Source organism: Symphalangus syndactylus, chromosome 1 (assembly GCF_028878055.3).
Source record: "Symphalangus syndactylus isolate Jambi chromosome 1, NHGRI_mSymSyn1-v2.1_pri, whole genome shotgun sequence".
In the NCBI taxonomy this organism is placed as follows: domain Eukaryota; kingdom Metazoa; phylum Chordata; class Mammalia; order Primates; family Hylobatidae; genus Symphalangus; species Symphalangus syndactylus.
In genome coordinates, this window is record NC_072423.2 from 4,927,511 (window position 1) to 4,952,104 (window position 24,594).

A 24,594-nucleotide genomic window follows, 5' to 3' on the forward strand; every position below is an offset into this window, starting at 1 on the left:
CAGAAAGAGTGTTCAGATCTGCTCAATCAAAAGTATGGTTTAACTCTGTAAGCTGAATGCACAGATCAGAAAGAAGTTTCACCGAATGATTCTGTGTAGTTTATATTTGAAGACATTCCTTTTTCCACTATTACCCTCTTAGCGCTCCGAATCTCCACTTGCATTTTCTACAAAAAGAGTGTTTCATAACTGCTCAATCAAAAATATGTTTTATCTCTGTTAACTGAATTTACAGATCAGAAATAAGTTTCACAGAATGCATCTGTGTAGTTTTTATTTGAAGATATTCTTTTTCCCAATGTAGGCCTCCTAGCGCTTAGCATGTCCAATTGCAGTTTCTACAGAAAGAGTGTTTCAGAACGGCTCAATCAAAAGTAAGGTTCAACTCTGTTAGTTGAATGCACAGAACAGAAATAATTTTCACAGAATGCTACTGTGTAGTTTATATTTGAATATATTCCTTTTTCCACTATTACCCTCTTAGCGCTCCGAATGTCCACTTGCATTTTCTACAGAAAGAGTGTTCAGAAGTGCGCAATCAAAAGTATGGTTTAACTCTGTTAGCTTAATGAACATATCAGAAATAAGTTTCACACAATGCTTCTGTGTAGTTTTTATTTGAAGATATTATTTTTCCCAATATAGGCATCTTAGCGCTCAGAATGTCCAATTGCACTTCTACAGAAAGAGTGTTTCAGAAAGGCTCAATCAAAAGTAAGGTTCAACTCTGTTAGTTGAATGCACAGAACAGAAAGAAGTTTCATACAATGCTTCTGTGTAGTTTATATTTGAACATATTCTTTTTTCCACTATTACCCACTTAGCCCTACAAATGTCCAGTTGCATTTTCTACAGACAGAGTGTTTCAAAACTGCTCAATCAAAAGTATGGTTTAACTCTGTTAGCTGAATGCTCAGATCAGAAAGAAGTTTCACATAATGCTTCTGTGTAGTTTATATTTGAATATATTCCTTTTTCCACTACTACTCTCTTAGCGCTCCAAATGTCCAGTTGCATTTTCTACAGAAAGAGTGTTCAGATCTGCTCAATCAAAAGTATGGTTTAACTCTGTTAGCTGAATGCACAGATCAGAAAGAAGTTTCACAGAATGGTTCTGTGTAGTTTATATTTGGAGACATTCCTTTTTCCACTATTACCCTCTTAGCGCTCCGAATCTCCACTTGCATTTTCTACAGAAAGAGTGTTTCAGAACGGCTCAATCAAAACTAAGTTTCAACTCTTTTAGTTGAACAAACAGAACAGAAAGAAGTTTCACACAATTCTTCTGTGTAGTTTTTATTTGTAGACATTCTTTTTCCCAATATATGCCTCCTAGCGCTCAGAATGTCCAATTGCAGTTTCTACAGAAAGAGTGTTTCAGAACGGCTCAATCAAAAGTAAGGTTCAACTCTGTTAGTTGAATGCACAGAACAGAAAGAAGTTTCATACAATGCTTCTGTGTAGTTTATATTTGAACATGTTCTTTTTTCCACTATTACCCACTTAGCGCTACGAATGTCCAGTTGCATTTTCTACAGACAGAGTGTTTCAAAACTGCTCAATCAAAAGTATGGTTTAACTCTGTTAGCTGAATGCTCAGATCCGAAAGAAGTTTCACAGAATGCTTCTGTGTAGTTTATATTTGAATATATTCCTTTTTCCACTACAACGCTCTTAGCGCTCCAAATGTCCAGTTGCATTTTCTACAGAAAGAGTGTTCAGATCTGCTCAATCAAAAGTAAGGTTTAATTCTGTTAGCTGAATGCACAGATCAGAAAGAAGTTTCACAGAATGATTCTGTGTAGTTTATATTTGGAGACATTCCTTTTTCCACTATTACCCTCTTAGCGCTCCAAATCTCCACTTGCATTTTCTACAGAAAGAGTGTTTCAGAACGGCTCAATCAAAACTAAGGTTCAACTCTTTTAGTTGAACAAACAGAACAGAAAGAAGTTTCACACAGTTCTTCTGTGTAGTTTTTATTTGTAGGCATTCTTTTTCCCAATATAGGCCTCTTAGCGCTCAGAATGTCCAATTGCAGTTTCTACAGAAAGAGTGTTTCAGAACGGCTCAATCAAAAGTAAGGTTCAACTCTGTTAGTTCAATGCACAGAACAGAAAGAAGTTTCATACAATGCTTCTGTGTAGTTTATATTTGAACATATTCTTTTTTCCACTATTACCCACTTAGCGCTACGAATGTCCAGTTGCATTTTCTACAGACAGAGTGTTTCAAAACTGTTCAATCAAAAGTATGGTTTAACTCTGTTAGCTGAATGCTCAGATCAGAAAGAAGTTTCACAGAATGCTTCTGTGTAGTTTATATTTGAATATATTCCTTTTTCCACTACTACGCTCTTAGCGCTCCAAATGTCCAGTTGCATTTTCTACAGAAAGAGTGTTCAGATCTGCTCAATCAAAAGTATGGTTTAACTCTGTTAGCTGAATGCACAGATCAGAATGAATTTTCACCTAATGATTCTGTGTAGTTTATATTTGAAGACATTCCTTTTTCCACTATTACCCTCTTAGCGCTACGAATCTCCACTTGCATTTTCTACAAAAAGAGTGTTTCATAACAGCTCAATCAAAAATATGTTTTATCTCTGTTAACTGAATTTACAGATCAGAAATAAGTTTCACAGAATGCATCTGTGTAGTTTTTATTTGAAGATATTCTTTTTCCCAATGTAGGCCTCTTAGCGCTTAGCATGTCCAATTGCAGTTTCTACAGAAAGAGTGTTTCAGAACGGCTCAATCAAAGCTAAGGTTCAACTCTGTTAGTTGAATGCACAGAACAGAAAGAATTTTCACAGAATGCTACTGTGTAGTTTATATTTGAATATATTACTTTTTCCACTATTACCCTCTTAGCGCTCCGAATGTCCACTTGAATTTTCTACAGAAAGAGTGTTCAGAACTGCGCAATCAAAAGTATGGTTTAACTCTGTTATCTTAATGAACATATCAGAAATAAGTTTCACACAATGCTTCTGTGTAGTTTTTATTTGAAGATATTATTTTTCCCAATAGAGGCCTCTTAGCGCTCAGAATGTCCAATTGCAGTTTCTACAGAAAGAGTGTTTCAGAAAGGCTCAATCAAAAGTAAGGTTCAACTCTGTTAGTTGAATGCACAGAACAGAAAGAAGTTTCATACAATGTTTCTGTGTAGTTTATATTTGAACATATTCTTTTTTCCACTATTACCCACTTAGCGCTACGAATGTCCAGTTGCATTTTCTACAGACAGAGTGTTTCAAAACTGCTCAATCAAAAGTATGGTTTAACTCTGTTTGCTGAATGCTCAGATCAGAAAGAAGTTTCACAGAATGCTTCTGTGTAGTTTATATTTGAATATATTCCTTTTTCCACTACTACGCTCTTAGCGCTCCAAATGTCCAGTTGCATTTTCTACAGAAAGAGTGTTCAGATCTGCTCAATCAAAAGTATGGTTTAACTCTGTTAGCTGAATGCACAGATCAGAAAGAAGTTTCACCGAATGATTCTGCATAGTTTATATTTGAAGACATTCCTTTTTCCACTATTACCCCCTTAGCGCTCCGAATCTCCACTTGCATTTTCTACAAAAAGAGTGTTTCATAACTGCTCAATCAAAAATATGTTTTATCTCTGTTAACTGAATTTACAGATCAGAAATAAGTTTCACAGAATGCATCTGTGTAGTTTTTATTTGAAGATATTCTTTTTCCCAATGTAGGCCTCATAGCGCTTAGCATGTCCAATTGCAGTTTCTACAGAAAGAGTGTTTCAGAACGGCTCAATCAAAAGTAAGGTTCAACTCTGTTAGTTGAATGCACAGAACAGAAAGAATTTTCACAGAATGCTACTGTGTAGTTTATATTTGAATATATTCCTTTTTCCACTATTACCCTCTTAGCGCTCCGAATGTCCACTTGCATTTTCTACAGAAAGAGTGTTCAACACTGCGCAATCAAAAGTATGGTTTAACTCTGTTAGCTTAATGAACATATCAGAAATAAGTTTCACACAATGCTTCTGTGTAGTTTTTATTTGAAGATATTATTTTTCCCAATAGAGGCCTCTTAGCGCTCAGAATGTCCAATTGCAGTTTCTACAGAAAGAGTGTTTCAGAAAGGCTCAATCAAAAGTAAGGTTCAACTCTGTTAGTTGAATGCACAGAACAGAAAGAAGTTTCATACAATGCTTCTGTGTAGTTTATATTTGAACATATTCTTTTTTCCACTATTACCCACTTAGCGCTACGAATGTCCAGTTGCATTTTCTACAGAGAGAGTGTTTCAAAACTGCTCAATCAAAAGTATGGTTTAACTCTGTTAGTTGAATGCTCAGATCAGAAAGAAGTTTCACAGAATGCTTCTGTGTAGTTTATATTTGAATATATTCCTTTTTCCACTACTACTCTCTTAGCGCTCCAAATGTCCAGTTGCATTTTCTAAAGAAAGAGTGTTCAGATCTGCTCAATCAAAAGTATGGTTTAACTCTGTTAGCTGAATGCACAGATCAGAAAGAAGTTTCACAGAATGATTCTGTGTAGTTTATATTTGGAGACATTCCTTTTTCCACTATTACCATCTTAGCGCTCCGAATCTCCACTTGCATTTTCTACAGAAAGAGTGTTTCAGAATGGCTCAATCAAAACTAAGGTTCAACTCTTTTAGTTGAACAAACAGAACAGAAAGATGTTTCACACAATTCTTCTGTGTAGTTTTTATTTGTAGACATTCTTTTTCCCAATATAGGCCTCTTAGCGCTCAGAATGTCCAATTGCAGTTTCTACAGAAAGAGTGTTTCAGAACGGCTCAATCAAAAGTAAGGTTCAACTCTGTTAGTTGAATGCACAGAACAGAAAGAAGTTTCATACAATGCTTCTGTGTAGTTTATATTTGAACATATTCTTTTGTCCACTATTACCCACTTAGCGCTACGAATGTCCAGTTGCATTTTCTACAGACAGAGTGTTTCAAAACTGCTCAATCAAAAGTATGGTTTAACTCTGTTAACTGAATGCTCAGATCAGAAAGAAGTTTCACAGAATGCTTCTGTGTAGTTTATATTTGAATATATTCCTTTTTCCACTACTACGCTCTTAGCGCTCCAAATGTCCAGTTGCATTTTCTACAGAAAGAGTGTTCAGATCTGCTCAATCAAAAGTATGGTTTAACTCTGTTAGCTGAATGCACAGATCAGAAAGAATTTTCACCGAATGATTCTGTGTAGTTTATATTTGAAGACATTCCTTTTTCCACTATTACCCTCTTAGCGCTACGAATCTCCACTTGCATTTTCTACAAAAAGAGTGTTTCATAACAGCTCAATCAAAAATATGTTTTATCTCTGTTAACTGAACTTACAGATCAGAAATAAGTTTCACAGAATGCATCTGTGTAGTTTTTATTTGAAGATATTCTTTTTCCCAATGTAGGCCTCTTAGCGCTTAGCATGTCCAATTGCAGTTTCTACAGAAAGAGTGTTTCAGAACAGCTCAATCAAAACTAAGGTTCAACTCTGTTAGTTGAATGCACAGAACAGAAAGAATTTTCACAGAATGCTACTATGTAGTTTATATTTGAATATATTACTTTTTCCACTATTACCCTCTTAGCGCTCCGAATGTCCACTTGCATTTTCTACAGAAAGAGTGTTCAGAACTGCGCAATCAAAAGTATGGTTTAACTCTGTTATCTTAATGAACATATCAGAAATAAGTTTCACACAATGCTTCTGTGTAGTTTTTATTTGAAGATATTATTTTTCCCAATAGAGGCCTCTTAGCGCTCAGAATGTCCAATTGCAGTTTCTACAGAAAGAGTGTTTCAGAAAGGCTCAATCAAAAGTAAGGTTCAACTCTGTTAGTTGAATGCACAGAACAGAAAGAAGTTTCATACAATGTTTCTGTGTAGTTTATATTTGAACATAATCTTTTTTCCACTATTACCCACTTAGCGCTACGAATGTCCAGTTGCATTTTCTACAGACAGAGTGTTTCAAAACTGCTCAATCAAAAGTATGGTTTAACTCTGTTAGCTGAATGCTCAGATCAGAAAGAAGTTTCACAGAATGCTTCTGTGTAGTTTATATTTGAATATATTCCTTTTTCCACTACTACGCTCTTAGCGCTCCAAATGTCCAGTTGCATTTTCTACAGAAAGAGTGTTCAGATCTGCTCAATCAAAAGTATGGTTTAACTCTGTTAGCTGAATGCACAGATCAGAAAGAAGTTTCACCGAATGATTCTGCATAGTTTATATTTGAAGACATTCCTTTTTCCACTATTACCCCCTTAGCGCTCCGAATCTCCACTTGCATTTTCTACAAAAAGAGTGTTTCATAACTGCTCAATCAAAAATATGTTTTATCTCTGTTAACTGAATTTACAGATCAGAAATAAGTTTCACAGAATGCATCTGTGTAGTTTTTATTTGAAGATATTCTTTTTCCCAATGTAGGCCTCATAGCGCTTAGCATGTCCAATTGCAGTTTCTACAGAAAGAGTGTTTCAGAACGGCTCAATCAAAAGTAAGGTTCAACTCTGTTAGTTGAATGCACAGAACAGAAAGAATTTTCACAGAATGCTACTGTGTAGTTTATATTTGAATATATTCCTTTTTCCACTATTACCCTCTTAGCGCTCCGAATGTCCACTTGCATTTTCTACAGAAAGAGTGTTCAACACTGCGCAATCAAAAGTATGGTTTAACTCTGTTAGCTTAATGAACATATCAGAAATAAGTTTCACACAATGCTTCTGTGTAGTTTTTATTTGAAGATATTATTTTTCCCAATAGAGACCTCTTAGCGCTCAGAATGTCCAATTGCAGTTTCTACAGAAAGAGTGTTTCAGAAAGGCTCAATCAAAAGTAAGGTTCAACTCTGTTAGTTGAATGCACAGAACAGAAAGAAGTTTCATACAATGCTTCTGTGTAGTTTATATTTGAACATATTCTTTTTTCCACTATTACCCACTTAGCGCTACGAATGTCCAGTTGCATTTTCTACAGAGAGAGTGTTTCAAAACTGCTCAATCAAAAGTATGGTTTAACTCTGTTAGTTGAATGCTCAGATCAGAAAGAAGTTTCACAGAATGCTTCTGTGTAGTTTATATTTGAATATATTCCTTTTTCCACTACTACTCTCTTAGCGCTCCAAATGTCCAGTTGCATTTTCTAAAGAAAGAGTGTTCAGATCTGCTCAATCAAAAGTATGGTTTAACTCTGTTAGCTGAATGCACAGATCAGAAAGAAGTTTCACAGAATGATTCTGTGTAGTTTATATTTGGAGACATTCCTTTTTCCACTATTACCATCTTAGCACTCCGAATCTCCACTTGCATTTTCTACAGAAAGAGTGTTTCAGAATGGCTCAATCAAAACTAAGGTTCAACTCTTTTAGTTGAACAAACAGAACAGAAAGATGTTTCACACAATTCTTCTGTGTAGTTTTTATTTGTAGACATTCTTTTTCCCAATATAGGCCTCTTAGCGCTCAGAATGTCCAATTGCAGTTTCTACAGAAAGAGTGTTTCAGAACGGCTCAATCAAAAGTAAGGTTCAACTCTGTTAGTTGAATGCACAGAACAGAAAGAAGTTTCATACAATGCTTCTGTGTAGTTTATATTTGAACATATTCTTTTGTCCACTATTACCCACTTAGCGCTACGAATGTCCAGTTGCATTTTCTACAGACAGAGTGTTTCAAAACTGCTCAATCAAAAGTATGGTTTAACTCTGTTAACTGAATGCTCAGATCAGAAAGAAGTTTCACAGAATGCTTCTGTGTAGTTTATATTTGAATATATTCCTTTTTCCACTACTACGCTCTTAGCGCTCCAAATGTCCAGTTGCATTTTCTACAGAAAGAGTGTTCAGATCTGCTCAATCAAAAGTATGGTTTAACTCTGTTAGCTGAATGCACAGATCAGAAAGAATTTTCACCGAATGATTCTGTGTAGTTTATATTTGAAGACATTCCTTTTTCCACTATTACCCTCTTAGCGCTACGAATCTCCACTTGCATTTTCTACAAAAAGAGTGTTTCATAACAGCTCAATCAAAAATATGTTTTATCTCTGTTAACTGAATTTACAGATCAGAAATAAGTTTCACAGAATGCATCTGTGTAGTTTTTATTTGAAGATATTCTTTTTCCCAATGTAGGCCTCTTAGCGCTTAGCATGTCCAATTGCAGTTTCTACAGAAAGAGTGTTTCAGAACGGCTCAGTCAAAACTAAGGTTCAACTCTGTTAGTTGAATGCACAGAACAGAAAGAATTTTCACAGAATGCTACTATGTAGTTTATATTTGAATATATTACTTTTTCCACTATTACCCTCTTAGCGCTCCGAATGTCCACTTGCATTTTCTACAGAAAGAGTGTTCAGAACTGCGCAATCAAAAGTATGGTTTAACTCTGTTATCTTAATGAACATATCAGAAATAAGTTTCACACAATGCTTCTGTGTAGTTTTTATTTGAAGATATTATTTTTCCCAATAGAGGCCTCTTAGCGCTCAGAATGTCCAATTGCAGTTTCTACAGAAAGAGTGTTTCAGAAAGGCTCAATCAAAAGTAAGGTTCAACTCTGTTAGTTGAATGCACAGAACAGAAAGAAGTTTCATACAATGTTTCTGTGTAGTTTATATTTGAACATAATCTTTTTTCCACTATTACCCACTTAGCGCTACGAATGCCCAGTTGCATTTTCTACAGACAGAGTGTTTCAAAACTGCTCAATCAAAAGTATGGTTTAACTCTGTTAGCTGAATGCTCAGATCAGAAAGAAGTTTCACAGAATGCTTCTGTGTAGTTTATATTTGAATATATTCCTTTTTCCACTACTACGCTCTTAGCGCTCCAAATGTCCAGTTGCATTTTCTACAGAAAGAGTGTTCAGATCTGCTCAATCAAAAGTATGGTTTACAACTGTTAGCTGAATACACAGATCAGAAAGAAGTTTCACAGAATGATTCTGTGTAGTTTATATTTGGAGACATTCCTTTTTCCACTATTACCCTCTTAGCGCTCCGAATCTCCACTTGCATTTTCTACAGAAAGAGTGTTTCAGAACGGCTCAATCAAAACTAAGGTTCAACTCTTTTAGTTGAACAAACAGAACAGAAAGAAGTTTCACACAATTCTTCTGTGTAGTTTTTATTTGTAGACATTCTTTTTCCCAATATAGGCCTCTTAGCGCTCAGAATGTCCAATTGCAGTTTCTACAGAAAGAGTGTTTCAGAACGGCTCAATCAAAAGTAAGGTACAACTCTGTTAGTTGAATGCACAGAACAGAAAGAAGTTTCATACAATGCTTCTGTGTAGTTTATATTTGAACATATTCTTTTGTCCACTATTACCCACTTAGCGCTACGAATGTCCAGTTGCATTTTCTACAGACAGAGTGTTTCAAAACTGCTCAATCAAAAGTATGGTTTAACTCTGTTAGCTGAATGCTCAGATCAGAAAGAAGTTTCACAGAATGCTTCTGTGTAGTTTATATTTGAATATATTCCTTTTTCCACTACTACGCTCTTAGCGCTCCAAATGTCCAGTTGCATTTTCTACAGAAAGAGTGTTCAGATCTGCTCAATCAAAAGTATGGTTTAACTCTGTTAGCTGGATGCACAGATCAGAAAGAATTTTCACCGAATGATTCTGTGTAGTTTATATTTGAAGACATTCCTTTTTCCACTATTACCTTCTTAGCGCTATGAATCTCCACTTGCATTTTCTACAGAAAGAGTGTTTCAGAACGGCTCAATCAAAACTAAGGTTCAACTCTGTTAGTTGATCAAACAGAACAGAAAGAAGTTTCTCACAATTCTTCTGTGTAGTTTTTATTTTTAGACATTCTTTTTCCCAATATAGGCCTCTTAGCGCTCAGAATGTCCAATTGCAGTTTCTACAGCAAGAGTGTTTCAGAACGGCTCAATCAAAAGTAAGGTTCAACTCTGTTAGTTGAATGCACAGAACAGAAAGAAGTTTCATACAATGCTTCTGTGTAGTTTATATTTGAACATATTCTTTTGTCCACTATTACCCACTTAGCGCTACGAATGTCCAGTTGCATTTTCTACAGACAGAGTGTTTCAAAACTGCTCAATCAAAAGTATGGTTTAACTCTGTTAGCTGAATGCTCAGATCAGAAAGAAGTTTCACAGAATGCTTCTGTGTAGTTTATATTTGAATATATTCCTTTTTCCACTACTACGCTCTTAGCACTCCAAATGTCCAGTTGCATTTTCTACAGAAAGAGTGTTCAGATCTGCTCAATCAAAAGTATGGTTTAACTCTGTTAGCTGAATGCACAGATCAGAAAGAATTTTCACCGAATGATTCTGTGTAGTTTATATTTGAAGACATTCCTTTTTCCACTATTACCTTCTTAGCGCTATGAATCTCCACTTGCATTTTCTACAGAAAGAGTGTTTCAGAACGGCTCAATCAAAACTAAGGTTCAACTCTGTTAGTTGATCAAACAGAACAGAAAGAAGTTTCTCACAATTCTTCTGGTAGTTTTTATTTTTAGACATTCTTTTTCCCAATATAGGCCTCTTAGCGCTCAGAATGTCCAATTGCAGTTTCTACAGCAAGAGTGTTTCAGAACGGCTCAATCAAAAGTAAGGTTCAACTCTGTTAGTTGAATGCACAGAACAGAAAGAAGTTTCATACAATGCTTCTGTGTAGTTTATATTTGAACATATTCTTTTGTCCACTATTACCCACTTAGCGCTACGAATGTCCAGTTGCATTTTCTACAGACAGAGTGTTTCAAAACTGCTCAATCAAAAGTATGGTTTAACTCTGTTAGCTGAATGCTCAGATCAGAAAGAAGTTTCACAGAATGCTTCTGTGTAGTTTATATTTGAATATATTCCTTTTTCCACTACTACGCTCTTAGCGCTCCAAATGTCCAGTTGCATATTCTACAGAAAGAGTGTTCAGATCTGCTCAATCAAAAGTATGGTTTAACTCTGTTAGCTGAATGCACAGATCAGAAAGAATTTTCACCGAATGATTCTGTGTAGTTTATATTTGAAGACATTCCTTTTTCCACTATTACCCTCTTAGCGCTACGAATCTCCACTTGCATTTTCTACAAAAAGAGTGTTTCATAACAGCTCAATCAAAAATATGTTTTATCTCTGTTAACTGAACTTACAGATCAGAAATAAGTTTCACAGAATGCATCTGTGTAGTTTTTATTTGAAGATATTCTTTTTCCCAATGTAGGCCTCTTAGCGCTTAGCATGTCCAATTGCAGTTTCTACAGAAAGAGTGTTTCAGAACAGCTCAATCAAAACTAAGGTTCAACTCTGTTAGTTGAATGCACAGAACAGAAAGAATTTTCACAGAATGCTACTATGTAGTTTATATTTGAATATATTACTTTTTCCACTATTACCCTCTTAGCGCTCCGAATGTCCACTTGCATTTTCTACAGAAAGAGTGTTCAGAACTGCGCAATCAAAAGTATGGTTTAACTCTGTTATCTTAATGAACATATCAGAAATAAGTTTCACACAATGCTTCTGTGTAGTTTTTATTTGAAGATATTATTTTTCCCAATAGAGGCCTCTTAGCGCTCAGAATGTCCAATTGCAGTTTCTACAGAAAGAGTGTTTCAGAAAGGCTCAATCAAAAGTAAGGTTCAACTCTGTTAGTTGAATGCACAGAACAGAAAGAAGTTTCATACAATGTTTCTGTGTAGTTTATATTTGAACATAATCTTTTTTCCACTATTACCCACTTAGCGCTACGAATGTCCAGTTGCATTTTCTACAGACAGAGTGTTTCAAAACTGCTCAATCAAAAGTATGGTTTAACTCTGTTAGCTGAATGCTCAGATCAGAAAGAAGTTTCACAGAATGCTTCTGTGTAGTTTATATTTGAATATATTCCTTTTTCCACTACTACGCTCTTAGCGCTCCAAATGTCCAGTTGCATTTTCTACAGAAAGAGTGTTCAGATCTGCTCAATCAAAAGTATGGTTTAACTCTGTTAGCTGAATGCACAGATCAGAAAGAAGTTTCACCGAATGATTCTGCATAGTTTATATTTGAAGACATTCCTTTTTCCACTATTACCCCCTTAGCGCTCCGAATCTCCACTTGCATTTTCTACAAAAAGAGTGTTTCATAACTGCTCAATCAAAAATATGTTTTATCTCTGTTAACTGAATTTACAGATCAGAAATAAGTTTCACAGAATGCATCTGTGTAGTTTTTATTTGAAGATATTCTTTTTCCCAATGTAGGCCTCATAGCGCTTAGCATGTCCAATTGCAGTTTCTACAGAAAGAGTGTTTCAGAACGGCTCAATCAAAAGTAAGGTTCAACTCTGTTAGTTGAATGCACAGAACAGAAAGAATTTTCACAGAATGCTACTGTGTAGTTTATATTTGAATATATTCCTTTTTCCACTATTACCCTCTTAGCGCTCCGAATGTCCACTTGCATTTTCTACAGAAAGAGTGTTCAACACTGCGCAATCAAAAGTATGGTTTAACTCTGTTAGCTTAATGAACATATCAGAAATAAGTTTCACACAATGCTTCTGTGTAGTTTTTATTTGAAGATATTATTTTTCCCAATAGAGACCTCTTAGCGCTCAGAATGTCCAATTGCAGTTTCTACAGAAAGAGTGTTTCAGAAAGGCTCAATCAAAAGTAAGGTTCAACTCTGTTAGTTGAATGCACAGAACAGAAAGAAGTTTCATACAATGCTTCTGTGTAGTTTATATTTGAACATATTCTTTTTTCCACTATTACCCACTTAGCGCTACGAATGTCCAGTTGCATTTTCTACAGAGAGAGTGTTTCAAAACTGCTCAATCAAAAGTATGGTTTAACTCTGTTAGTTGAATGCTCAGATCAGAAAGAAGTTTCACAGAATGCTTCTGTGTAGTTTATATTTGAATATATTCCTTTTTCCACTACTACTCTCTTAGCGCTCCAAATGTCCAGTTGCATTTTCTAAAGAAAGAGTGTTCAGATCTGCTCAATCAAAAGTATGGTTTAACTCTGTTAGCTGAATGCACAGATCAGAAAGAAGTTTCACAGAATGATTCTGTGTAGTTTATATTTGGAGACATTCCTTTTTCCACTATTACCATCTTAGCACTCCGAATCTCCACTTGCATTTTCTACAGAAAGAGTGTTTCAGAATGGCTCAATCAAAACTAAGGTTCAACTCTTTTAGTTGAACAAACAGAACAGAAAGATGTTTCACACAATTCTTCTGTGTAGTTTTTATTTGTAGACATTCTTTTTCCCAATATAGGCCTCTTAGCGCTCAGAATGTCCAATTGCAGTTTCTACAGAAAGAGTGTTTCAGAACGGCTCAATCAAAAGTAAGGTTCAACTCTGTTAGTTGAATGCACAGAACAGAAAGAAGTTTCATACAATGCTTCTGTGTAGTTTATATTTGAACATATTCTTTTGTCCACTATTACCCACTTAGCGCTACGAATGTCCAGTTGCATTTTCTACAGACAGAGTGTTTCAAAACTGCTCAATCAAAAGTATGGTTTAACTCTGTTAACTGAATGCTCAGATCAGAAAGAAGTTTCACAGAATGCTTCTGTGTAGTTTATATTTGAATATATTCCTTTTTCCACTACTACGCTCTTAGCGCTCCAAATGTCCAGTTGCATTTTCTACAGAAAGAGTGTTCAGATCTGCTCAATCAAAAGTATGGTTTAACTCTGTTAGCTGAATGCACAGATCAGAAAGAATTTTCACCGAATGATTCTGTGTAGTTTATATTTGAAGACATTCCTTTTTCCACTATTACCCTCTTAGCGCTACGAATCTCCACTTGCATTTTCTACAAAAAGAGTGTTTCATAACAGCTCAATCAAAAATATGTTTTATCTCTGTTAACTGAATTTACAGATCAGAAATAAGTTTCACAGAATGCATCTGTGTAGTTTTTATTTGAAGATATTCTTTTTCCCAATGTAGGCCTCTTAGCGCTTAGCATGTCCAATTGCAGTTTCTACAGAAAGAGTGTTTCAGAACGGCTCAGTCAAAACTAAGGTTCAACTCTGTTAGTTGAATGCACAGAACAGAAAGAATTTTCACAGAATGCTACTATGTAGTTTATATTTGAATATATTACTTTTTCCACTATTACCCTCTTAGCGCTCCGAATGTCCACTTGCATTTTCTACAGAAAGAGTGTTCAGAACTGCGCAATCAAAAGTATGGTTTAACTCTGTTATCTTAATGAACATATCAGAAATAAGTTTCACACAATGCTTCTGTGTAGTTTTTATTTGAAGATATTATTTTTCCCAATAGAGGCCTCTTAGCGCTCAGAATGTCCAATTGCAGTTTCTACAGAAAGAGTGTTTCAGAAAGGCTCAATCAAAAGTAAGGTTCAACTCTGTTAGTTGAATGCACAGAACAGAAAGAAGTTTCATACAATGTTTCTGTGTAGTTTATATTTGAACATAATCTTTTTTCCACTATTACCCACTTAGCGCTACGAATGCCCAGTTGCATTTTCTACAGACAGAGTGTTTCAAAACTGCTCAATCAAAAGTATGGTTTAACTCTGTTAGCTGAATGCTCAGATCAGAAAGAAGTTTCACAGAATGCTTCTGTGTAGTTTATATTTGAATATATTCCTTTTTCCACTACTACGCTCTTAGCGCTCCAAATGTCCAGTTGCATTTTCTACAGAAAGAGTGTTCAGATCTGCTCAATCAAAAGTATGGTTTACAACTGTTAGCTGAATACACAGATCAGAAAGAAGTTTCACAGAATGATTCTGTGTAGTTTATATTTGGAGACATTCCTTTTTCCACTATTACCCTCTTAGCGCTCCGAATCTCCACTTGCATTTTCTACAGAAAGAGTGTTTCAGAACGGCTCAATCAAAACTAAGGTTCAACTCTTTTAGTTGAACAAACAGAACAGAAAGAAGTTTCACACAATTCTTCTGTGTAGTTTTTATTTGTAGACATTCTTTTTCCCAATATAGGCCTCTTAGCGCTCAGAATGTCCAATTGCAGTTTCTACAGAAAGAGTGTTTCAGAACGGCTCAATCAAAAGTAAGGTACAACTCTGTTAGTTGAATGCACAGAACAGAAAGAAGTTTCATACAATGCTTCTGTGTAGTTTATATTTGAACATATTCTTTTGTCCACTATTACCCACTTAGCGCTACGAATGTCCAGTTGCATTTTCTACAGACAGAGTGTTTCAAAACTGCTCAATCAAAAGTATGGTTTAACTCTGTTAGCTGAATGCTCAGATCAGAAAGAAGTTTCACAGAATGCTTCTGTGTAGTTTATATTTGAATATATTCCTTTTTCCACTACTACGCTCTTAGCGCTCCAAATGTCCAGTTGCATTTTCTACAGAAAGAGTGTTCAGATCTGCTCAATCAAAAGTATGGTTTAACTCTGTTAGCTGGATGCACAGATCAGAAAGAATTTTCACCGAATGATTCTGTGTAGTTTATATTTGAAGACATTCCTTTTTCCACTATTACCTTCTTAGCGCTATGAATCTCCACTTGCATTTTCTACAGAAAGAGTGTTTCAGAACGGCTCAATCAAAACTAAGGTTCAACTCTGTTAGTTGATCAAACAGAACAGAAAGAAGTTTCTCACAATTCTTCTGTGTAGTTTTTATTTTTAGACATTCTTTTTCCCAATATAGGCCTCTTAGCGCTCAGAATGTCCAATTGCAGTTTCTACAGCAAGAGTGTTTCAGAACGGCTCAATCAAAAGTAAGGTTCAACTCTGTTAGTTGAATGCACAGAACAGAAAGAAGTTTCATACAATGCTTCTGTGTAGTTTATATTTGAACATATTCTTTTGTCCACTATTACCCACTTAGCGCTACGAATGTCCAGTTGCATTTTCTACAGACAGAGTGTTTCAAAACTGCTCAATCAAAAGTATGGTTTAACTCTGTTAGCTGAATGCTCAGATCAGAAAGAAGTTTCACAGAATGCTTCTGTGTAGTTTATATTTGAATATATTCCTTTTTCCACTACTACGCTCTTAGCACTCCAAATGTCCAGTTGCATTTTCTACAGAAAGAGTGTTCAGATCTGCTCAATCAAAAGTATGGTTTAACTCTGTTAGCTGAATGCACAGATCAGAAAGAATTTTCACCGAATGATTCTGTGTAGTTTATATTTGAAGACATTCCTTTTTCCACTATTACCTTCTTAGCGCTATGAATCTCCACTTGCATTTTCTACAGAAAGAGTGTTTCAGAACGGCTCAATCAAAACTAAGGTTCAACTCTGTTAGTTGATCAAACAGAACAGAAAGAAGTTTCTCACAATTCTTCTGGTAGTTTTTATTTTTAGACATTCTTTTTCCCAATATAGGCCTCTTAGCGCTCAGAATGTCCAATTGCAGTTTCTACAGCAAGAGTGTTTCAGAACGGCTCAATCAAAAGTAAGGTTCAACTCTGTTAGTTGAATGCACAGAACAGAAAGAAGTTTCATACAATGCTTCTGTGTAGTTTATATTTGAACATATTCTTTTGTCCACTATTACCCACTTAGCGCTACGAATGTCCAGTTGCATTTTCTACAGACAGAGTGTTTCAAAACTGCTCAATCAAAAGTATGGTTTAACTCTGTTAGCTGAATGCTCAGATCAGAAAGAAGTTTCACAGAATGCTTCTGTGTAGTTTATATTTGAATATATTCCTTTTTCCACTACTACGCTCTTAGCGCTCCAAATGTCCAGTTGCATATTCTACAGAAAGAGTGTTCAGATCTGCTCAATCAAAAGTATGGTTTAACTCTGTTAGCTGAATGCACAGATCAGAAAGAATTTTCACCGAATGATTCTGTGTAGTTTATATTTGAAGACATTCCTTTTTCCACTATTACCCTCTTAGCGCTACGAATCTCCACTTGCATTTTCTACAAAAAGAGTGTTTCATAACAGCTCAATCAAAAATATGTTTTATCTCTGTTAACTGAATTTACAGATCAGAAATAAGTTTCACAGAATGCATCTGTGTAGTTTTTATTTGAAGATATTCTTTTTCCCAATGTAGGCCTCTTAGCGCTTAGCATGTCCAATTGCAGTTTCTACAGAAAGAGTGTTTCAGAACGGCTCAATCAAAACTAAGGTTCAACTCTGTTAGTTGAATGCACAGAACAGAAAGAATTTTCACAGAATGCTACTGTGTAGTTTATATTTGAATATATTACTTTTTCCACTATTACCCTCTTAGCGCTCCGAATGTCCACTTGCATTTTCTACAGAAAGAGTGTTCAGAACTGCGCAATCAAAAGTATGGTTTAACTCTGTTATCTTAATGAACATATCAGAAATAAGTTTCACACAATGCTTCTGTGTAGTTTTTATTTGAAGATATTATTTTTCCCAATAGAGGCCTCTTAGCGCTCAGAATGTCCAATTGCAGTTTCTACAGAAAGAGTGTTTCAGAAAGGCTCAATCAAAAGTAAGGTTCAACTCTGTTAGTTGAATGCACAGAACAGAAAGAAGTTTCATACAATGTTTCTGTGTAGTTTATATTTGAACATATTCTTTTTTCCACTATTACCCACTTAGCGCTACGAATGTCCAGTTGCATTTTCTACAGACAGAGTGTTTCAGAACTGCTCAATCAAAAGTATGGTTTAACTCTGTTTGCTGAATGCTCAGATCAGAAAGAAGTTTCACAGAATGCTTCTGTGTAGTTTATATTTGAATATATTCCTTTTTCCACTACTACGCTCTTAGCGCTCCAAATGTCCAGTTGCATTTTCTACAGAAAGAGTGTTCAGATCTGCTCAATCAAAAGTATGGTTTACAACTGTTAGCTGAATGCACAGATCAGAAAGAAGTTTCACAGAATGATTCTGTGTAGTTTATATTTGGAGACATTCCTTTTTCCACTATTACCCTCTTAGCGCTCCGAATCTCCACTTGCATTTTCTACAGAAAGAGTGTTTCAGAACGGCTCAATCAAAACTAAGGTTCAACTCTTTTAGTTGAACAAACAGAACAGAAAGTAGTTTCACACAATTCTTCTGTGTAGTTTTTATTTGTAGACATTCTTTTTCCCAATATAGGCCTCTTAGCGCTCAGAATGTCCAATTGCAGTTTCTACAGAAAGAGTGTTTCAGAACGGCGCAATCAAAAGTAAGGTACAACTCTGTTAGTTGAATGCACAGAACAGAAAGAAGTTTCATACAATGCTTCTGTGTAGTTTATATTTGAACATATTCTTTTGTCCACTATTACCCACTTAGCGCTACGAATGTCCAGTTGCATTTTCTACAGACAGAGTGTTTCAAAACTGCTCAATCAAAAGTATGGTTTAACTCTGTTAGCTGAATGCTCAGATCAGAAAGAAGTTTCACAGAATGCTTCTGTGTAGTTTATATTTGAATATATTCCTTTTTCCACTACTACGCTCTTAGCGCTCCAAATGTCCAGTTGCATTTTCTACAGAAAGAGTGTTCAGATCTGCTCAATCAAAAGTATGGTTTAACTCTGTTAGCTGAATGCACAGATCAGAAAGAATTTTCACCGAATGATTCTGTGTAGTTTATATTTGAAGACATTCCTTTTTCCACTATTACCTTCTTAGCGCTATGAATCTCCACTTGCATTTTCTACAGAAAGAGAGTTTCAGAACGGCTCAATCAAAACTAAGGTTCAACTCTGTTAGTTGATCAAACAGAACAGAAAGAAGTTTCTCACAATTCTTCTGTGTAGTTTTTATTTTTAGACATTCTTTTTCCCAATATAGGCCTCTTAGCGCTCAGAATGTCCAATTGCAGTTTCTACAGCAAGAGTGTTTCAGAACGGCTCAATCAAAAGTAAGGTTCAACTCTGTTAGTTGAATGCACAGAACAGAAAGAAGTTTCATACAATGCTTCTGTGTAGTTTATATTTGAACATATTCTTTTGTCCACTATTACCCACTTAGCGCTACGAATGTCCAGTTGCATTTTCTACAGACAGAGTGTTTCAAAACTGCTCAATCAAAAGTATGGTTTAACTCTGTTAGCTGAATGCTCAGATCAGAAAGAAGTTTCACAGAATGCTTCTGTGTAGTTTATATTTGAATATATTCCTTTTTCCACTACTACGCTCTTAGCGCTCAAAATGTCCAGTTGCATTTTCTACAGAAAGAGTGTTCAGATCTGCTCAATCAAAAGTATGGTTTAACTGTGTTAGCTGAATGCACAGATCAGAAAGAAGTTTCACCGAATGATTCTGTGTAGTTTATATTTGAAGACATTCCTTTTTCCACTATTACCCTCTTAGCGCTCCGAATCTCCACTTGCATTTTCTACAAAAAGAGTGTTTCATAACTGCTCAATCAAAAATATGTTTTATCTCTGTTAACTGAATTTACAGATCAGAAATAAGTTTCACAGAATGCATCTGTGTAGTTTTTATTTGAAGATATTCTTTTTCCCAATGTAGGCCTCTTAGCGCTTAGCATGTCCAATTGCAGTTTCTACAGAAAGAGTGTTTCAGAACGGCTCAATCAAAAGTAAGGTTCAACTCTGTTAGTTGAATGCACAGAACAGAAAGAATTTTCACAGAATGCTACTGTGTAGTTTATATTTGAATATATTCCTTTTTCCACTATTAACCTCTTAGCGCTCCGAATGTCCACTTGCATTTTCTACAGAAAGAGTGTTCAGAACTGCGCAATCAAAATTATGGTTTAACTCTGTTAGCTTAATGAGCATATCAGAAATAAGTTTCACACAATGCTTCTTTGTAGTTTTTATTTGAAGATATTATTTTTCCCAATAGAGGCCTCTTAGCGCTCAGAATGTCCAATTGCAGTTTCTACAGAAAGAGTGTTTCAGAAAGGCTCAATCAAAAGTAAGGTTCAACTCTGTTAGTTGAATGCACAGAACAGAAAGAAGTTTCATACAATGCTTCTGTGTAGTTTATATTTGAACATATTCTTTTTTCCACTATTACCCACTTAGCGCTACGAATGTCCAGTTGCATTTTCTACAGACAGAGTGTTTCAAAACTGCTCAATCAAAAGTATGGTTTAACTCTGTTAGCTGAATGCTCAGATCTGAAAGAAGTTTCACAGAAAGCTTCTTTGTAGTTTATATTTGAATATATTCCTTTCTCCACAACTACTCCCTTAGCGCTCCAAATGTCCAGTTGCATTTTCTACAGAAAGAGTGTTCAGATCTGCTCAATCAAAAGTATGGTTTAACTCTGTTAGCTGAATGCACAGATCAGAAAGAAGTTTCACAGAATGATTCTCTGTAGTTTATATTTGGAGACATTCCTTTTTGCACTATTACCCTCTTAGCGCTCCGAATCTCCACTTGAATTTTCTACAGAAAGAGTGTTTCAGAACGGCTCAATCAAAACTAAGGTTCAACTCTTTTAGTTGAACAAACAGAACAGAAAGATGTTTCACACAATTCTTCTGTGTAGTTTTTATTTGTAGACATTGTTTTTCCCAATATAGGCCTCTTAGCGCTCAGAATGTCCAATTGCAGTTACTACAGAAAGAGTGTTTCAGAAAGGCTCAATAAAAAGTAAGGTTCAACTCCGTTAGTTGAATGCAAATAACAGAAAGAAGTTTCATACAATGCTTCTGTGTAGTTTATATTTGAACATATTCTTTTTTCCACTCTTACCCACTTAGCGCTACGAATGTCCAGTTGCATTTTCTACAGACAGAGTGTTTCAAAACTGCTCAATCAAAAGTATGATTTAACTCTGTTAGCTGAATGCTCAGATCAGAAAGAAGTTTCACAGAATGCTTCTGTGTAGTTTATATTTGAATATATTCCTTTTTCCACTACTACGCTCTTAGCGCTCAAAATGTCCGGTTGCATTTTCTACAGAAAGAGTGTTCAGATCTGCTCAATCAAAAGTATGGTTTAATTCTGTTAGCTGAATGCACAGATCAGAAAGAAGTTTCACCGAATGATTCTGTGTAGTTTATATTTGAAGACATTCCTTTTTCCACTATTACCCTCTTAGCGCTCCAAATCTCCACTTGCATTTTCTACAAAAATAGTGTTTCATAACTGCTCAATCAAAAATATGTTTTATCTCTGTTAACTGAATTTACACATCAGAAATAAGTTTCACAGAATGCATCTGTGTAGTTTTTATTTGAAGATATTCTTTTTCCCAATGTAGGCCTCTTAGCGCTTAGCATGTCCAATTGCAGTTTCTACAGAAAGAGTGTTTCGAACGGCTCAATCAAAAGTAAGGTTCAACTCTGTTAGTTGAATGCACAGAACAGAAAGAATTTTCACAGAATGCTACTGTGTAGTTTATATTTGAATATATTCCTTTTTCCACTATTACCCTCTTAGCGCTCCGAATGTCCACTTGCATTTTCTACAGAAAGAGTGTTCAGAACTGCGCAATCAAAAGTATGGTTTAACTCTGTTAGCTTAATGAACATATCAGAAATAAGTTTCACACAATGCTTCTGTGTAGTTTTTATTTGAAGATATTATTTTTCCCAATAGAGACCTCTTAGCGCTCAGAATGTCCAATTGCAGTTTCTACAGAAAGAGTGTTTCAGAAAGGCTCAATCAAAAGTAAGGTTCAACTCTGTTAGTTGAATGCACAGAACAGAAAGAAGTTTCATACAATGCTTCTGTGTAGTTTATATTTGAACATATTCTTTTTTCCACTATTACGCACTTAGCGCTACGAATGTCCAGTTGCATTTTCTACAGACAGAGTGCTTCAAAACTGCTCAATCAAAAGTATTCTTTAACTCTGTTAGCTGAATGCTCAGATCAGAAAGAAGTTTCACAGAATGCTTCTGTGTAGTTTATATTTGAATATATTCCTTTTTCCACTACTACTCTCTTAGCGCTCCAAATGTCCAGTTGCATTTTCTACAGAAAGAGTGTTCAGATCTGCTCAATCAAAAGTATGGTTTAACTCTGTTAGCTGAATGCACAGATCAGAAAGAAGTTTCACAGAATGATTCTGTGTAGTTTATATTTGGAGACATTCCTTTTTCCACTATTACCCTCTTAGCGCTCCGAATCTCCACTTGCATTTTCTACAGAAAGAGTGTTTCAGAACGGCTCAATCAAAACTAAGGTTCAACTCTTTTAGTTGAACAAACAGAACAGAAAGAAGTTTCACACAATTCTTCTGTGTAGTTTTTATTTGTAGACATTCTTTTTCCCAATATAGGCCTCTTAGCGCTCAGAATGTCCAATTGCAGTTTCTACAGAAAGAGTGTTTCAGAACGGCTCAATCAAAAGTAAGGTTCAACTCTGTTAGTTGAATGCACAGAACAGAAAGAAGTTTCATACAATGCTTCTGTGTAGTTTATATTTGAACATATTCTTTTGTCCACTATTACCCACTTAGCGCTACGAATGTCCAGTTGCATTTTCTACAGACAGAGTGTTTAAAAACTGCTCAATCAAAAGTATAGTTTAACTCTGTTAGCTGAATGCTCAGATCAGAAAGAAGTTTCACAGAATGCTTCTGTGTAGTTTATATTTGAATATATTCCTTTTTCCACTACTACGCTCTTAGCGCTCCAAATGTCCAGTTGCATTTTCTACAGAAAGAGTGTTCAGATCTGCTCAATCAAAAGTATGGTTTAACTCTGTTAGCTGAATGCACAGATCAGAAAGAATTTTCACCGAATGACTCTGTGTAGTTTATATTTGAAGACATTCCTTTTTCCACTATTACCCTCTTAGCGCTACGAATCTCCACTTGCATTTTCTACAAAAAGAGTGTTTCATAACTGCTCAATCAAAAATATGTTTTATCTCTGTTAACTGAATTTACAGATCAGAAATAAGTTTCACAGAATGAATCTGTGTAGTTTTTATTTGAAGATATTCTTTTTCCCAATGTAGGCCTCTTAGCGCTTAGCATGTCCAATTGCAGTTTCTACAGAAAGAGTGTTTCAGAACGGCTCAATCAAAAGTAAGGTTCAACTCTGATAGTTGAATGCCCAGAACAGAAAGAATTTTCACAGAATGCTACTGTGTAGTTTATATTTGAATATATTCCTTTTTCCACTATTACCCTCTTAGCGCTCCGAATGTCCACTTGCATTTTCTACAGAAAGAGTGTTCAGAACTGCGCAATCAAAAGTATGTTATAACTCTGTTAGCTTAATGAACATATCAGAAATAAGTTTCACACAATGCTTCTGTGTAGTTTTTATATGAAGATATTATTTTTCCCAATAGAGGCCTCTTAGCGCTAAGAATGTCCAATTGCAGTTTCTACAGAAAGAGTGTTTCAGAAAGGCTCAATCAAAAGTAAGTTCAACTCTGTTAGTTGAATGCACAGAACAGAAAGAAGTTTCATACAATGCTTCTGTGTAGTTTATATTTGAACATAATCTTTTTTCCACTATTACCCACTTAGCGCTACGAATGTCCAGTTGCATTTTCTACAGACAGAGTGTTTCAAAACTGCTCAATCAAAAGTATGGTTTAACTCTGTTAGCTGAATGCTCAGATCAGAAAGAAGTTTCACAGAATGATTCTGTGTAGTTTATATTTGAATATATTCCTTTTTCCACTACTACGCTCTTAGCACTCCAAATGTCCAGTTGCATTTTCAACAGAAAGAGTGTTCAGATCTGCTCAATCAAAAGTATGGTTTAACTCTGTTAGCTGAATGCACAGATCAGAAAGAAGTTTCACCGAATGATTCTGTGTAGTTTATATTTGAAGACATTCCTTTTTCCACTATTACCCCCTTAGCGCTCCGAATCTCCACTTGCATTTTCTACAAAAAGAGTGTTTCATAACTGCTCAATCAAAAATATGTTTTATCTCTGTGAACTGAATTTACAGATCAGAAATAAGTTTCACAGAATGCATCTGTGTAGTTTTTATTTGAAGATATTCTTTTTCCCAATGTAGGCCTCTTAGCGCTTAGCATGTCCAATTGCAGTTTCTACAGAAAGAGTGTTTCAGAACGGCTCAATCAAAAGTAAGGTTCAACTCTGTTAGTTGAATGCACAGAACAGAAAGAATTTTCACAGAATGCTACTGTGTAGTTTATATTTGAATATATTCCTTTTTCCACTATTACCCTCTTAGCGCTCCGAATGTACACTTGCATTTTCTACAGAAAGAGTGTTCAACACTGCGCAATCAAAAGTATGGTGTAACTCTGTTAGCTTAATGAACATATCAGAAATAAGTTTCACACAATGCTTCTGTGTAGTTTTTATTTGAAGATATTATTTTTCCCAATAGAGCCCTCTTAGCGCTCAGAATGTCCAATTGCAGTTTCTACAGAAAGAGTGTTTCCGAAAGGCTCAATCAAAAGTAAGGTTCAACTCTGTTAGTTGAATGCACAGAACAGAAAGAAGTTTCACAGAATGATTCTGTGTAGTTTATATTTGGAGACATTCCTTTTTCCACTATTACCCTCTTAGCGCTCCGATTCTCCACTTGCATTTTCTACAGAAAGAGTGTTTCAGAACGGCTCAATCAAAACTAAGGTTCAACTCTGTTAGTTGAGCAAACAGAACAGAAAGAAGTTTCACACAATTCTTCTGTGTAGTTTTTATTTGTAGACATTCTTTTTCCCAATATTGGCCTCTTAGCGCTCAGAATGTCCAATTGCAGTTTCTACAGAAAGAGTGTTTCAGA